Genomic DNA, 17,500 nt, shown 5'->3' with positions numbered 1-17,500 from the left:
TAGATGTGGGCATGGAAAAGAGCTAGAAAAACATTTTATTCAACTAAGCAAAACTTGAATTTTGTAAGCAATAAAACATTCTAAAATACCCTGATGATGAAAGGTTTTTGAAATTCCTAGAAATTTTAAAGCTTTTTAACATAAATGCTTGCTTTCAGTAATATAATGTCAAGAGTTTAGTAATCAAAAATTCTCTAAGATCTTCCAGGCTTGCAATTATATGAAATTCCTTGGCAAAAAAGTGTGATAAAGTCTATTACGGAACAAAACAGGTAAATCTCTTTTGCAACGTCTAAACAACATCAATATTTGTGAGAATGGGCAAATATCGAATGCATTACTTCGTTTAAACCCCCCCCAATTTTGAGAGATTTAGGACCATCCTATTAACTGGAGTCAAGCAAGACCTCAATCCATGTAAGGACACAGTTTAAAAGGAATATCATTAAATCTTGTTTCATCAAGTCAAATAATAGAAATGTTCTAAATTTAAGTCTTGGTTTATTTAAACTTATGCTTATAATGAAAAAAAAGTTGTAGATAAATATAAGCAAAAAACAAAATTAATATATTCAGTTTTACAGGTTTTGGACTGTAAAAAACTTTGTATGTTTAAATTTCGGTTAGGGTCAATCTGTTAGTTTGTGACCGAGTGATATCGATAATCCTGGATTATCTCTTTTAATTTTTTACCCTTTGACAATTAACCATCTGGTATTCTTGATCTTGTTGGTACCTAAGAACTTTTCACAATATTACTTATCAATTTGCTCCTTGACAATGTCTAGTTAAAGGACCGAAAGCGCTTGATTTCGTGACTAATATCTCTCATTTGGAATTAGCTTACATATATATATATATATTATATATATTATATATATATATAGATATATATAACTATATATACATATATATATATAAATATTAAATATATATATTTATAGATATATATATATATTATATATATATATTATATATAGATATATATATAATTATATATAGATTATATATGTATATATATATATATATATATATATATATATATATATATATATATTTATATATATATAATATATATACAACTCTTTTATACCCCATTGATGTCACCAAGTTTCTATAAACGCTAGTGAAAAATTCATGTCCTGACTTGATACTTCTAAAGGTCTATGAGGTCAGAAAAAATTTAATTCATTTTGTTTTATAGAAATTTCTATTTGTTTATTTTGTTTATTAATTTTTTAAAACGATGCAAGTTCCGTAACTAAAAATGCATTGAACACACGGATAAGGAATAAGGCTATGTGGATGTCCTGTGACCTATGACCACATGTGAAGGTCATGAGTAAGCATTCCTTTCTCCCGTCCAATCTGCTTTGCAAAGCGGGCGAGATGAAGCCTTCTGTGCAAGCAGATAATTTGAGGATTAAAAAAGGAATCAGTGATGATCGGCAAACGCGACATACCTCTAGACTGATGACGTCGTCACCAGCTTAGAGTTACGTTACTTGCTGTAAGAGATACGACCTTTAGTATTTGCAAATGATATTTTTTCGTTTTATTCTCCACCCACATGAGGAAGAATGTCTGAAAAAAAAACAGTATCAAAATTGAACAATATTATTAGTGTCATGTTGGAAATCTGCATTGATGTAAATAACTGTAATTATGTTAAGGAAATATTCATTATTCAAACTAATGAAAAAGGTTCATACAAAATTCATATATATTATTAGCCCTGTTATAAGATTCATATAGGATATTCCATAGATAAGATTTTCACTTCTAGACTTCTGACTTAAAATCTCTTTTAATTTTATTTTATTTATTTAATTGATTTCTTATTATTTTTTTTTTCATTGGTTGACTACGAATATAAACCACCGGGCAGACAATATGTCAGTAGTTTTTTGATAGGTTTGAACTTGTGCTTATTTGTCATTACTAAAGCGTTTAAGTTAGAGTTCAAATCGTTACGCATATATAGATTGGAATTTAATTAACCTTATGGTTACGTTTGCTGATTGATTTTATCGTGATTCCTTTTTTATTATAATTTGTAACCTTCGGCTTCTTACGGATGTATTATATTGGACTCCACTGTAGCCAATTATTTTATTTTTTATATTTTTTATAATATTTGATAAATAATAGTTGGCTTGAAAATGAAAATGTGGAAAAGTGTTCTAGCGGCGCCGTACCTATAAGGCTATTGCGTATCAATTCTATCCCCCAGATGCAAAATATGAAGGATATAAAGGTATTTAAAACGCGAGAACCGCTATAATCCAGTTCGGATCCAATATCACGAGTTTGGGGGGGGTAACTCGTAGGACATTGACCACTGTTTATTATTTCTTATTATACACAAACCGATGACTCTGGGTGGGTGATAGACTATATTATTGGTTTTACTTAATGGATAGGAATTTCACACAACGTGTAAGAGATTATTATGATATTACACCACCCGAGTCACAGATTATTATGTGTTGAATCCATGTTATGATTTAGCACTCATAAATATTCCTAACGCACCTCAATTGCGGGTTTGGTTTAGTGCTCTTAATTTTTTTCTTTTTAAAATATAAGTGTCAAGGAACTATTAACACTAGAGGTGTGTATTTCCCTGTCAGACTCGTTACTTCTGTATAATAATTCACGTACTATCTTTAAGGATTTGATTTTGGCACAGGATAGGCTCTTAAAACTGACAGGGGTCTTGTGTATCCCTTGTTCCATGACTCGTGTTACAATCAGTATGCGCTTTTTATATCTGTAAGCATGTAGGCCAAGTGAACAGTGATTTGGCGTTCTGTGAAATAATAGGGAAACCGGGATGACGGAATGCAACCAGTTTAGGACGATTGGTATGAAAGAGATTATACTAATCCTGGTTCTTAGTCCCCCAAAACCTTGCTGTTGTTCTTCGGGTTTTCCTCGTCACCGGGACCTACATATAATATTCGTTTGATTACATTATTCTGATCACATACTTTAAATATACTTTTGCTTTAGGGTTTTCTGCTCGAAGTGTTTATTGGTTTGCTTAGCCGCTGACCCTGTTTCGTCCGAAGTGTTTATTGTTGCTATTGCTGCTGGACTCTGTTTCCGTTCGAAGTGTTATGGTTTGGTTTGTCTGCGGACTCTTGCTTTGTTCAGTTGTAAACAGATCTGCGCTTCCAACCAGATATCAATGCTCGCGATCTCTTGGGTTAAGGAATTTATTGTTTAGATACGGTTTTAACAGTAGGCAACGGATGTTTTCTATATTTTTAGTCTAATAAGGTTCTTTGCAGTATGGGGCGGGATTGCGGGATAATGCGCAGCTATGATAATTGCTTTCCCAGGTAGATATCTTATCTTGGATCAAAGACCTGAATGAGCATTTGTCACCGAAGCTCCTTTGGACTGTGATTAAAGCCTTTGAAAAACTCGGTAAAGGACTCATGTTCAGTAAGGACTTATCAGGATAGCCGTTAGATTATGAACTTGAAATTACTAGGAGTTAACGATACTTAGCCCTCCTTGCCTATTACTGCATACTCACTTTCAGAGGGATTTAGTTTACGTGAATAAAAAGCTATATAGGGAAGAACTGTTTATCATATTACTGAAGGTAATACCCTCTTACCCTTGTCTGAGGCTTCCCGTCCCGTTGCAAAAAAAAAAATTCCTATTTAAATCGGGGATTTTATTAGTTAGGCGAGCGGCAATTCCGCTTTAGGTATCGAACGGCCTGCTGATGGTTTTAGACCATAATAAATTACGCTCTTCTTCGTAAGATCAGTTAAAGAAGCTGTCATGATTGAAGAGTTACATATTTAACTCGATGTAATTACCCACTACAGCGCAAACGTGCTGGATCCCCTTTTACGTTAATAGGTACCGGAAAGTTGTATGAATAGCCGGACACCTTACCATGGACTACTTAAGAACCTTGACTAGACACATAAAAACCTAGATTAAACCTGTTCGGTTTTTTAAAAACTCCAACATTTAGATATTTACTTGAGATTATTTGTCTTTGTCTTGTAGCACTAGCTACAGTTTATGTGAATGTACTCTAAGGTATAGAAAAGATTACAAGGTCCATCCATATAGGCATTGTAGTTATACCCCTAAAAGCTCCAAAAAACTATATTGTAATGGGGCGCAACGTAAGCGGGGGATACGTAAAATTGATAAGTCCCCTGAGTGTGCGTGGGAAAACGAGTGTATGAGGGTACAATCACTTAGGTAATGGTATCTGGTTAAAAGCTTTTAAGTAAGTCCAAAGCTGGTGAACAATTTATTCTACCCTAACAGAGATTAAGGTGGTCGCGTACATGGCACGGAAACTATCGGGGTCGTTTCCTTGTTTAAGCGACAGAAATCTACGCAGATACGCCAAGTCTGGGAAAGTTTCTTTATGGCAGACTGTGAGGGCAAAAATTATATGGGCTGTTGATTTCCATGGACTCCTATTACTAACATTTTGCAACTTCGTCATTTATCTCTATTTGAAATTTCATTGGGGGGGGGTTCTATACGAAAGGTAAGTATATAGCTTTATGTTTGTCCTTAGACCGATTTTGTTTATCAGGTGACATCGTTTTTCCCCAGAGATCACTCGCTAGTGGAGGAAACTTCTGGTATTCAGATAAAAGATAAAAAAAAAGTGTCTGCTGAATCACCTTCGGCTTGAATGAACTTTCACGGATATTACTTAGATAGAGTATATATAAGGGAGATTCATCTACGACTGATTGGGCGTGATTAAAAATAGCAACAATAAAAAATGCGTATTTATAACTTCCCGTCTCCACGATAACGACATATAACGTTTGTGGATCACTAGGATTTAACTTGTTGCTGCGAGTAAACCGTATCTAGCTTATGGTGGCGGAAGGAAAAATCGGTATATTTTCAGAGTTGTCGGTAAGGATTAAATTTCAGATCCCAGAAAGGTCTTTTTTTAAACGCACTAAGACATTCGAGGGTTGCATGCCTCGAGTATTTGCGTGCAAACTACGGACTGCGGTTGTGGGACAATTCTGTTGGGGTCATTTGACAATGTTACGATTTATGATACAAATGTCATAGTTCTTTATATAAGTTATTATGTGATTACTTGTCTTTTTTTTTTTTTTTTTTTTTTTTTTTTTTTTTTTTTGTTCAAACTGATTTTAAGTATGTGGAAGGTTTATAGGATTTTCCTTGATAAACAGCCTTATTTTGCCGGAGGTAAGATAAATATTTTGTATACCCCTAGCTGCGATCTTACAATTACCTGGATACAGATCAATGTTTTTTATAACTATAGAGGTATCTGTAAGCGCCGCCTATCGGACTTCTCATTAGGGAAGTTCGAACAACAGACGGTGAGGTCCGTAAATACCACGGATATTACGTTACTAAAGGAATAAAACAAGATATCCTAATTTTTACGAGCGCTTACAGTCGGGTTAATCCACCACTACTTATAATAACTTACGTATTAAATAAAAAACGAAAACCTGCTCCGATCTACTTGATATGGTCAGGTGATGCATAGGAAATTCCTTTTTAATTTTCAACATTCGCTCTCCCTTTCCGTGAAGTCGGGCTTTAATGGAAATGTGCTGTGCTTTTGAAAAATCGGCAGATTTAACTGACCCTGACGTATGACTGGATGACATAGTAACCAAGTATGCTTAAGCACGATTTGTTGTTTTTGAAAGGGCTACTTGTTTACCTATCTTCTTTTTGTAATTAATTAGGATCCTTCTCTTATTACCATCGACAACGTATGTGGGTTTTTGCATTATGTGTTGTTTACGTATTTAAAGGCAGCGAAAGTATGAATGACAAATATTCGGATTGAGCGATTACTATTAAGACAAGTTATTTCTACTGCATTCAATATTAATTGTTTGTACTTGCTGTTGCTCACTTCATTCCTTTGCTCTAAAATTTGAAAATAGTGAGGGTCTGATCAGGCATTTAGCCTAATGAAAGTTTTTTACAGACATGTTATTCCTTGCAATCCCAGCCGTATTTTTCAAGTTAAGTTGAGTCATTGAGGTTCGATTATTTATATAACTCAAAAAAATCAAGGCTAAAACTGCGAGCGGGACTTGCAAAGGAGCATTTATTGTCACTGACCCGAAATGTGTTACCTCTAATGTTATCTAGATTTGTACGGTTGTTCCACTTGTTTTGTGTGTCTTCTAATCACTACGGGCCTAACGACCATCCAAGCATCTGTATAATACAGACGTCCACTGCGTAACGTATATTCATGTTTATTATGATTGTTAACATAGTATATGATTATGATATTTCAGTAGAACTTATGGAAACAAGACACTCAAAGATAAAAACTCGAGTAGCGAAATCTCAATGAGGAGATAATTTCTGTAAAAAAAGTAGATTAAGAATGTCTCGAACTTCAGCCACAGGGACTAACGAATTCGACTGCCAAAGGAAAACACTCAGTTCCTCAGCAAATGAATAAAAAATTGTTAACTTGCTTGCGTTTGTGGGAAGTCACGGTGTGTTCCGATAACGGATGTGCCCACTTGGCCTCCTCTTTAGCGGATATGAACTGGTTGGCTGTGAGTTTTCCCTGTGCGCGTTGTTTCGATGATTCGACCCCTTGAAGATCGATGCTTTTTTTTTACTGCGGCACGCGTTCGGTTTTTGTTTTCTTGAAGTGGCAAAGGAAACGCTCACTAACGATGTTTTCTTGAATGATTCTAATGAGAGACGAAGCTGCGTTGCTGCCGTTAGGAAAAGGACAAGTAGGGTTTATTTTTGAAGTTATTCACTAAACGATGAGGACTAAGTTGCTTGAAGAATCTGTTGCTTTCGTAGTCGTTGAAGAGGTCTTTTATAGGATACTTCGTATTCTGGTTTTTCTTCAGGAGAAGTTGTAGAGATCTCTGGTCCCACTGCCACCACTTTTAGGCGCGTACACCTCTGCCACCATTTTTAGGGCTGTTGCCTTGTATGATACGGCGCCATTGAGGTAGTTAGACTTGCGATAATCTTAAGCTAAGGTCGGTGGTATTGCAATTCCATATCAATGGAAGTGTTTGGGGTTTGTCAGATACTTACGAAGTCGGTACTTATTCTTCTTGGTTATGACCGACGATGTGTTAAAACTCATGATGATTCGGTTGATTAGGTGATGTTCTTTGTAGAAACACGAAGTATACAAAATATATATATATTCTTCTAAGTTTACATGGTGAAGATCAGTTATGATTGTACAAGTCTTCTAAGGACGATAGCTTGATCACTTATGCCAATGATGATGGCTTAATTCTATTCTCTCTAATGATAAAGATTAGGTAAAGAGAACAGGTCTCTTCTAATGACGATAGCTAACTCTATTCTCTCTACTACCATCTCGGTTACCAGTCAGAAAGGAACAGACAGTAGGTTCGAACATATGAACATACATACAGATGACATAGTAACATACGAACACACAATCAAATGAGACACGCTACAGTATCACATAGGGCCGTTTGAATTATAGGTCACGGTAGTTGTTCTTCAGCAGGGAGCTGGACTAAAGTTTATAAACAATGAATGGAATACAGAGGACGGCATGTTATCTTAGCCTACTTTTTATTGTTATACCGTCATCTTTAGCGTCTTTAGTCTGATCACATTCTGCAAGCAATATGGGTTGAACCTTCTTTAGTTTTAGTCTTTTATATATCTGGACTAAAACATTCCATATTTTTGTATGTAAACAACTTACATATACATTCTGCAATTTCGTAGTAATTAATACTCTATATGTTCCTTTTCATCTCTCTAGCTATGCAATTTCATCCAATAATAAAAAATTTATCAAAATGATGTATCCGTGGTATTCATAAAAAAAAAAAATAGATCACTCAATATATATTCACTGAATGCACAGTTTTTTTTTTTTACTTAGTAATGGAAATCTGGTTTCAAAAGCTGGTGGCCTTAATGGGTCTAGAGAGGAAATGGGCCTGACTTAAACATCAAACTCGAGGCCAAATGTATGAATGTGTTTCGGATGAGGTTTTAAGATTATTTCCGCTGACTAGAGAAGAAATTTAATTATGTAGCAGGATTACTGTAGTGAATATTATTTTCAATTTTTGTAATTTTTTGTCATTTAATGTCAACACATCTGTATATTCGATTTAATAGCCGCCGTTTGCTGTGTATAATAATGGCATCTGTTTTGGCTGTAGTTGATAATCTTCATATCTCGACTTTTATCTCCTCTTATGGTGTCTTATAAAACATCTGCTCTCTTTCCTGTCCTTTCCTTGAGCTCATAAAACAAGCAGCACCTATTTCACCAACCACTAAATACCCCCACTCCTATACACATATTCATTTTGGTCATTATCTCTGTATATCATTTGCAATCAAAGTTGGGTGCGGTAAAATTTAAACGTTTAGGGAATTTAACATTTTTCAAGGGAACTATAGGGAATGGGAATGGAATATAGTATTTAGGCCAAAGGCCAACGCGTTGAGACTACGAAGGTGTCATTCAGCACTTGAAAGGGAAATTGAGAGTAGAAAGGTTTGAAAAAAAAAGGTTGTAACAGGGGGAAAACCTTTTGCAGTTTCTCTATGAATCAAATGTTTAGAATGTGGAAAGCCAGATGAAGAAAACGAATATGAACGGTAAGGTAACAATTAAAAGGATGAAAAGGAAATTGCAGCTACGGGGCCGAAGGGACGCTGCAGAGAACTTAAGTAATGCTACATTGCCACCGTGGTGAGAGTGCATGAAAACATTATTTCCTTACGGGGAAACATGGGACAATAGCTTGGTATTCGACATCCTCGCTTCTGTTACAAATAATCAGTCTACCATTTTCCAGAGAGCAGAAAATAATGACAAGAAACGCACGATTTCGCTGCAAATAATTTTCGTCCTAAATAACTAAAACCTCCTTTTCCCAGGAGGTCCTTTCTGCGTGCCAACACCCAAAACTGCTTTAGCCTCCCCAAAGAAGAATCGTTATCGGGACGCTGCTCCGAAAGATGAATTGGGAAGTCTTCATAAAAGTCAAGGTGGAAATTCCGCTCAAAGAGACACCAAGCAAGATCGTTCGTTGCTTAAAAAAGAAGTGGACAAACTCCTTCGCCTTTTTTTCTACTTTACTGACCTTCTAAGGGAAGTTCGTTACTACAAGTTGCAGGCTTAAGAAGCTAAAGACCGGTTTCTTGGTAAACGTTTAAAGATTAATAATCTTCACACAGAACTTTCTAATACTTTATATATGATTTTTTTTCCGAGAAAATAGTTAAGAAGTTAAGTTCTACAGCCTCTGCAAATTCGTTACTACTGGATATGGTGAGCTGTCTTCAATTCGATGTCTTTAATGTGAACCTAAATATGCAAACTGGTGGAAATAAGTCTACTTCCGTCAAATATCATTGAATATTTATTTCGAACCACCTAGTACACATAAAGCACAAAGAACTCATATGGACCAACGCCCTTCATAGTCATTCCAAAACCGGACTACATTTAATGGACCTTATAAGCGAGACTAGGATTTGATATCTATAATAATATTCATAAGAGACGAAAACAGAGGCAAAAACACCGATACATCTATATACACCAAATCCTGCCATCGTATAACGTATCCACAACATTTAACGACGAAAGTAAAGGCAAGAGGAAAATAAAGAGATAAAGGAATAAAAGGCGGAAAAAGATAAAAAGAGGTTAGCCGGGGGTAATTTGGAATTGTGCTTATTCAACGACCAGCAATAAAAGCGAAATATACCACAGCAAAGGAACAAACAACGAAGAGGAAGGACTTAATGATATCAGCTTGCCATTCCCTCTGACCAACTTCATTGCTCAGTTTTTCTCCCGTCTGGGTGCTCTTAATGAGGATGAGCTTTAGGCCTTTTCGTTAATTAGGGTATGTGGCAAGAATCGCGATGGTGGAAAAAGTTTTGCGAGATGGATGAACTAAAATTGCTTTAGCAAATCAGTATGTAGAATAAGTTTAGACAATGAAATTCCACGATGAAGTCTATTAGAAGGGGCAATAAAATGGTTTTTTAAAAGTTATGCACAATCAAGAAGTACGTTTACTATATTACACTCAACTTACAATGCTGGAGAGTGGCGGATTTACTATGAAAGTAAGTGATGAGACACATAAATAAACCAACTCGTTAACATCTTGAAATTCACTCTTTGAAAAAATCGATGATGAAGTTCAATAGAGAGGCAATATGGATGCGTGTTATTGCATGCAATGTATTAAAGATAAAAATGCAATATGGTTAAAAGTTAGTTAACAAGTAACGTGACTGTTTGAACAATGGACGGGAGAGAGACATGGTTTGCCTGTAAAATGTGTCTCCATGGTTGGGGGGTTTTTTCCAGTATTATGAATGGAGAAATGAAATTAGGACCATGGGGTGTAGACCCATACGGGTCGGGATATGTCAATGAATGATGTGATGAACTCTTATCTCTCACAGGGGAGAGTGCTAAAATCAGGATTAAGTTATGCTGGTTTCAAAAATTACTCATTATTTATCTCGCGGTAAGGCAGATATCGAGCGGGGAGACTTGAAACACGTGTACACGTGCGTAGGATTGGAAGAGTTCCCAGATTAGACACAGCATAAACTAAAGATTTCTTGCACAAGTACAGTATTCAATTTTATCTAACACCCACATGGGAAAAGGAATTCTTAGGTTTTTAAATGAATATATTCATGAAGACTTTGTCTGTCTGGGCGACAAACACAAGAGGTGGCATGCGGCTACGGAGGCAAAGGAACGGAACAAAGGGATGTCATTTGAGAATTAGGAGTTGAATTTGAAATGTGGAGTAGTTACTGACTCGGAGGGACAGAACTGGGCAATATGACTGTATCACCAGATGTACCTGAAAAACCTTATGTAAGTGGACCTTTGTAAGAAATGCCGTCGGATTGTCTGAGATCTGGGGCGACCGTTAGCCCCGTTGTTAGGCCTTATAGGGGGCTGGCTGGGAATCGGTCCTAGGTCTCGGACTCGAGTGGACTGAGAGCGAAATGCAGGTAGCGAACATGCAAAGCTTGGTGTTGGGGGTCAGCTATTCCCCTTTATCCCGATCATACTGGGAAAACAGAGCATATCACCAGCAAGAAGTCACAGGATAAAAGGACCCCAGATAGCTACACACCTCTCCTTTTGGGTTACGTCCTAAGCTGACAGGAGTCTGTATTCCCCTTCCCCCCCGCAACTACGGCTGGTGCCGCGGGCATGCCAACTAGTCTAGCCTGAGTTTGTGTTCCGCCTAAAATCGGATGATCTTAAGGAATAACATGCTGATCATTTTAGAATAAAAAAATCAAGGCTACTGTGAAGACGAGGCGAGCAATATCTGTAAAACATTTTATTCACATACCTTGAACTTCACAATAGCTGAAACATCTGTGAATATCAGGTCTAATCTATGAACAGGAATACGTGTGGGTTCCTCAATTAGCTGGACATAATCGGAGGGTACACAGACCTCAATTCAGGATGTCTATATTCTCGTTTCTGTACGAACCACAAAAGAAGTTTTCACGATTACACATATACAACATAAAGATATATAAACACGCATACACCAATCAAACTTCAAGGATTATCAAATCGACAGAAGGAAAAATCTCTCTTGTATTATTTCCCTTGATACAACGTACCCTCCAAGACCACCTCCGGCCTCCAATCACCGCCAGGAAGAGGAGCAGAAGCCTTCAAGCACCAGAATTTAATCTCGTTCGCCCTGTCGACTCAAACAAGACGAATCTGATGTTCTCGATTTACGCGAAAAGAGGTTGGACCCTCAAAGACCTCAATTCCTTCTCCTCCTCCTGGCCGTAACTTCAAACAAGAGTGTCCTACGTGATGTTCTTATGTTCCTTCTCAACTCTGAGACCTTCATTCCTACTCTGAGAAATGAGGAGAGGCGATCCTCCAGAGGAAATTGGATTGAGCATCGACGCCCAGAGAATGTTTACCTCTGATGAGGAAACGTATTTGCTCTAACTCGGTCTAAAAGGAGCAGTGCCTGATGGTCTTCCTAAATGACGCCTTTTACGGAGACCCTTTTGCAATGGGGATTGGATGGGCCTGGGCCTTACTGTTTTATAGCAGTAGAGAAACGTTGAAAGGTTAATCTGGTATTTTTAAGACATATAACATAAAAGCTAAAGTTCGTGACTGACGAACCTATCCAGTGGCCTATTCTAAACCTAATTCAGATAAGAAAAAAATGATGGTATTAGCAGTGTCCCTTCGGCCCCTACCTGCACCTACTCTTGAGCCTTTAACTTTACCTCCTTCCTTGCTTTCTATCTTCAAGCTTGCTGTCCAACTTCTATAACAATGACTTCTTAGCATAACTGTTGAGTTTCCTCCCGGTTCCATCTTTAGATTTTCGTACTAAATCGCCTTTATTTTCCGGATCTTTTATATGGTCCAACCACCCCAACTCTATCTTTTATATATCTTAAAAGCTGAATGGTCGGAAGTGTTCCAGTGCTTTGCTTGACAGCATGAATTTAATAAAATTAAATAAAAAAAGACATTTCGTGATTAGTGCAGCCTATGAAGTCGAATATAAATTTTAAAAATGCAATAGTTCTTAAGGATTCGCATTAAAAACCCATTCATCTGACAATAAGAATATATCTGATATTCACCGAGATACGATGAAACTGTAACCAAGATGACAGTCCATAAATTGCTCTTCTTTCATTCATGAGGTGGGATTTGTGATGGAATAGGGGATCACAAAAAATAGCATTTAAATAAATTTTCGTAACCGCCCAAATATTCAAAATTGTTTAATCTTAAAAAAGACGTAATTAGACATAAAAGTCGTCCTGACTGGACCTGGTACGTAGCTAGAAATTAGACCAAATTTCATTAATAGAAATATGTAGAATAAAAAAAAACCTACTGCAACCCAGGATATGAATGAAGACCTCACTTCCGAGAACCTTGCCTTAGACCCAGTCTCTCTCTCTCTCTCTCTCTCTCTCTCTCTCTCTCTCTCTCTCTCTCTCTCTCTCAATAAAAGGAAGAAGACGCTTGATCACTGACATCGAGTGAATGTGGAACTGAGGAGATTCGAAAGGATCGTATATTATTGTTATTATTATTATTAGTATCTTCTTCTTCTTCTCTCTCAATCATCCATCAAAGATCTATTTCTCCCTTTTATTATTCCGGGATTTCTTTTCATTGGCTTCGTTTCAGGTGAGAACTTTCGCGAATTTAATGGTTTATGGTTTTTTAATACGATACCTGAACTTCAGAACTACAAGATTTTTTTTGACAAGTGGCTCGTTTAAACAAATGAGTCATATAACCAATATGGGTGAGGGGGTGGGTGAATAGGAAGTGGGTGAGGGAGTCATGAATGAATATAAGGAGGGTGAATAAGTGAGGGGTGGGTGAGTAGGGAGGGAGTCAGTGAGTGAAGGAATCAGTGAGTGAGGGAGGTAGTGAGTCAGACAGTGAATGAGTGAGGGAGTCGTGAGTGAAGGAGGGAATGAGACTGTGTCAGTGAGTCAGTCAATAAGCGATTGAGTGAGAAAGAGGGAGTGAGTGAATGAGGGATTGAGAGGATGAGCAGGTGGGTCTGTGAGTGAAAAGTGAGTCACTGAGAGAGTGAGTGAGTGAAAATTTCAGCCCCGAATGTTGCAAGAGCAATCGTCGATTGCACTGATTTAGATCCAGGAAGTTTTCGTTCCGTAAATATTCATCAACTTCGTTTGACCAACTTACCGAAGTTTTTCTTGTCAATTCGCGCTAAAGTTGCTGATGCTGTAACAAAGTCATAGCTCTCTCTCTCTCTCTCTCTCTCTCCCCCCCCCCCCCCCCCCCCCCCCCCCCCGCTTTCTCTCTCTTTCTCTCTCACTTTGCATAAAAGCCTAGAGTTTTGCAAGTTGCTGAACTTGCAGATTTTCCCTGTCGCTCCAATCACATTTTTCTCACTTCCGCAGAAACTCGAAGGCAACTGCTCAGGAGAAGCTTTCAACCTCGTTCTTGTTAAACGATGCTCTTTATGTCTCAGAGAAGAAATTCATTCGCGTCTTGCAACTCTGCATTTCGAAAAGTATTGTTGCACTATTCTAAATAAAATATTGCCACTTTTCGTCTTTGCATTTCGGTAAATATTACTATTCTTCAAAAGACTACAGCCAACTTTGTCTTTGCATTTCGAGAAGTACTGTTGCAATATTCGAAAAAGAAAATTGCCAGTTTCCCCTGTTTTGTTAAATAAAAGAGCATCAAGAAGTGAGGAATCTACAAACTCTTGTGATCACTTCCCAGATATTGTATGGTTAAGGATATCTAAAATCTAAAATACCAGGTTTATTTTAGACGGGATAAAACGCCAAAATAAAACTCCAGCGAAATTTCCTGATGTTTTAATCTTTAAATAAACAAGTGAGCTGTTTTATTCCTCTGTATCTGTGTTTAATGCATACCTGTGCATCTGTGCTTGTGCATTGCAAAGCAGACTAATCTTGGATAATGCAAAAATAGATGTAAAACCAATATATGAATGATTAAAACATAGTCCAGCAGATTAAAACATAGTCCAGCAGGAGAACGAAACCTGTAAAGGGTGTGATATTGTAATAAGCTAAGAAATGAGAACTAAATAGGAGTTTATACATATATATCTTTATCATTATTTTCCAAATAAGGTCTACGGAGTCTTTGGGCTTACGAGCAACTGCAGTGAAGCCATCTGGTGGGAGATGAGGACATTTTCATTTATTATTTTGATAAGAAGAAGAAAAAGTTGAAAATATTTCGTTTGTGACTCTCGCAAGGTCATCGAAGTCTAAAGTACATTCTCTCTCTCTCTCTCTCTCTCTCTCTCTCTCTCTCTCTTCTTGCATGTAATAAACGGGAAACATTTCTCCAAAAGATATAAAAACCGGAATTTATGTGGGAAAGGAGGGAAAAAGGCATTTGAATCCTGACTGCGCAAGGAAATATATATTTTTCGCTTTTCTCTCTCTCTCTCTCTCTCTCTCTCTCTCTCTCTCTCTCTCTCTCTGTCTCTTTTTCCTTAAGTTGACAATCACATTAAAAGCTGAATAAGTTACTTTGAAAAGGAAGTACACTAAAAAAAGTGATTATAGAAAATAAACTTAACTTAATAACTACTATATCATCTGAAAATAAAAATTGGCTATGACAAAAAATCCATAAATTCTAATTATATATAAACACACTACTAAATTTTTTTACAAGATTATACTTTAAGTAATAAAAAAAGTTATTACAAGTTACACGTAACGATTAGCAAAAGGAAGTAGATAAAAAAAATACATGAATATTAATGTCTAAAATTCTCAAGTAATTTAGAAATGAAATGGTGGTGACGGGAATCCAATAACATCTTGAGTTTCAAAAGTGAAATGAATAAGTGAATATGGGATCTCCTCCTCTCTACCTTTCACCTTCCTTCATTAAACCCATAATATCTCTTCGTTCTCTCTCGCCCCTCTTTACTAATAGAAGGGAGACGCATATTAGATTATGCATTTGTATTCACACACGAGCTCTGTGTAAACAGAATATGAAAACAGTAAAACAGGATATAATAGCGGTAAAACATGAACTGACAGCAGTTACAAAGTATATGACAGCGTTGAAACAGGATATGACAGCGGTTATAAACATTTTTATTATTATTTCAGTAGACGAATCCTATTCACATGAAACAAGAAGCCCCCCAAAGGGGCCACTGACTTGAAACTGAGGCTTCCAAAGAAAGTTGTTTCAACCTACCGCCGCTAAAGACACCCCAACACTGCGGCAGTAACTGATCATGATACAAGACCAGTGAGCTTTCATCGCCTTGGAGAGACACGAACCCGCTACATCTTAGCAGTATTCCACGACACTAACCACTATACCAGCGGACTAGATAAAAGAGGATATGACAGCGCTAAAATAGAGATGGAAGTGCTTGTTTCAGGACTTGGTGGAGAAGCTTTGTAATTCTCTCATCAGCATCTGCGTCGCGTCAAACTTCTGATCCACTTGAGTGGTTTTGTTTGTTTTGGAAAAGCGTCTGTCTTTTGTGCGCCATGAATGCACGAGAGAGAGAGAGAGAGAGAGAGAGAGAGAGAGTTTATGCACCAGTTTCAATTCCAGCGCTTGGCTAGACATAAGAATCAAGCGTAATTACGTCTGAATTACTAAGTATTCTTGTGTGATAAATCAGGAGACATTTACCATGGAAATGAGTAAAATCACTGAGGTCTCTGACAAAATATTATATTCGATTTCCAACTAGTTAAAGTAACTAAGAAATCAACTCCTTTGCTTATAGACAATGGCCGTAATAAATGCATCTTTAGAATAACTAAGAGTTATTCGAAAATATATACCATCACTGACCTTCCCTTCTTCAAGTGAATGATGATATTTTCCTTTTTGAGCCTAAACTTGAAAACAAAATAATAACGGCTATATGATGTTAGTGTTTACAATACCTTGAATTATTATTCCTCTTCTCACGGAGGGAAATAGTAGTACACCACCTTTAGTTTTTGGGAGATTGTTGTAGAAATAGACCGTAAGAGAGAGAGAGAGAGAAAGATGCTATGTATATAAAACGACTGAACGCCTTTCTTCGCCTTGGACAAAACGAGAGCCGAAATTAAAATTTGAACCGAATTTATTGGCAACAATAAATCAACTGAGACAAAGACAGTCCGCCGATGCTCAAATCTCATCCAGAAATCGATAGTTTTCCATTAAGGAAAATTTTTTACAATTGATCATTTTCAATGTTGTCCGACCCTCACGAGAGGGAGGCGAAATTCATTCTATATTATTTAGCTTTGACGTTTAACCAGTGAAGATGAAAGACGTTCTGTGAAATTCTGTTGACAGTTGAGTTGGCACCGGATGTATAAAGTTATACTGATAATGAATTTCAACGGTATTTTTTTTTTAGATGTTTAATGATTACAGATGATTAGATTTTGAGATTAATTCTGGTTTGGATGTAGATCCTAGGGTTATTGTGTGGAGTTTAGGGAAATTATGCGGATTAAATTATGGATTTTGTAGAACGTTTCTTGAATAAAAATAAGTAATTTCTTTGACGTTGGTGCGTGCATATGACTCTATATAAGTGGTTACTTCAATTATTTAATGTAATAAAGGTTTGCAAGGTAATATGCTAATAAATTGGATTATACTTAAGAAGAATTTCGCATGGATAAAATACATAAATTTAGAATACTTATCCTCTGTACAACATAAAGTTTTAGACACGCAGCTTCACATAATATAATATAATAATAACAGAAAACCAGTAAACTACGCTTTAGCAAAATTTGAGTATAATAAGAATAATAATTAATTTAAAGCATAAATTAATTAGTTTGGAAATTCTCCTTCATATTCTCAACCATTTGCGCTTAGTAAAGCCGTATTTATTTTCAGGAACTCTTAACATCTTCTGAATAAGAGAGGAGGAAG

The sequence above is a fragment of the Macrobrachium nipponense genome, chromosome 34 (assembly GCF_015104395.2).
Source record: "Macrobrachium nipponense isolate FS-2020 chromosome 34, ASM1510439v2, whole genome shotgun sequence".
In the NCBI taxonomy this organism is placed as follows: Eukaryota; Metazoa; Arthropoda; class Malacostraca; order Decapoda; family Palaemonidae; genus Macrobrachium; species Macrobrachium nipponense.
This window is presented reverse-complemented; position numbering follows the sequence as displayed.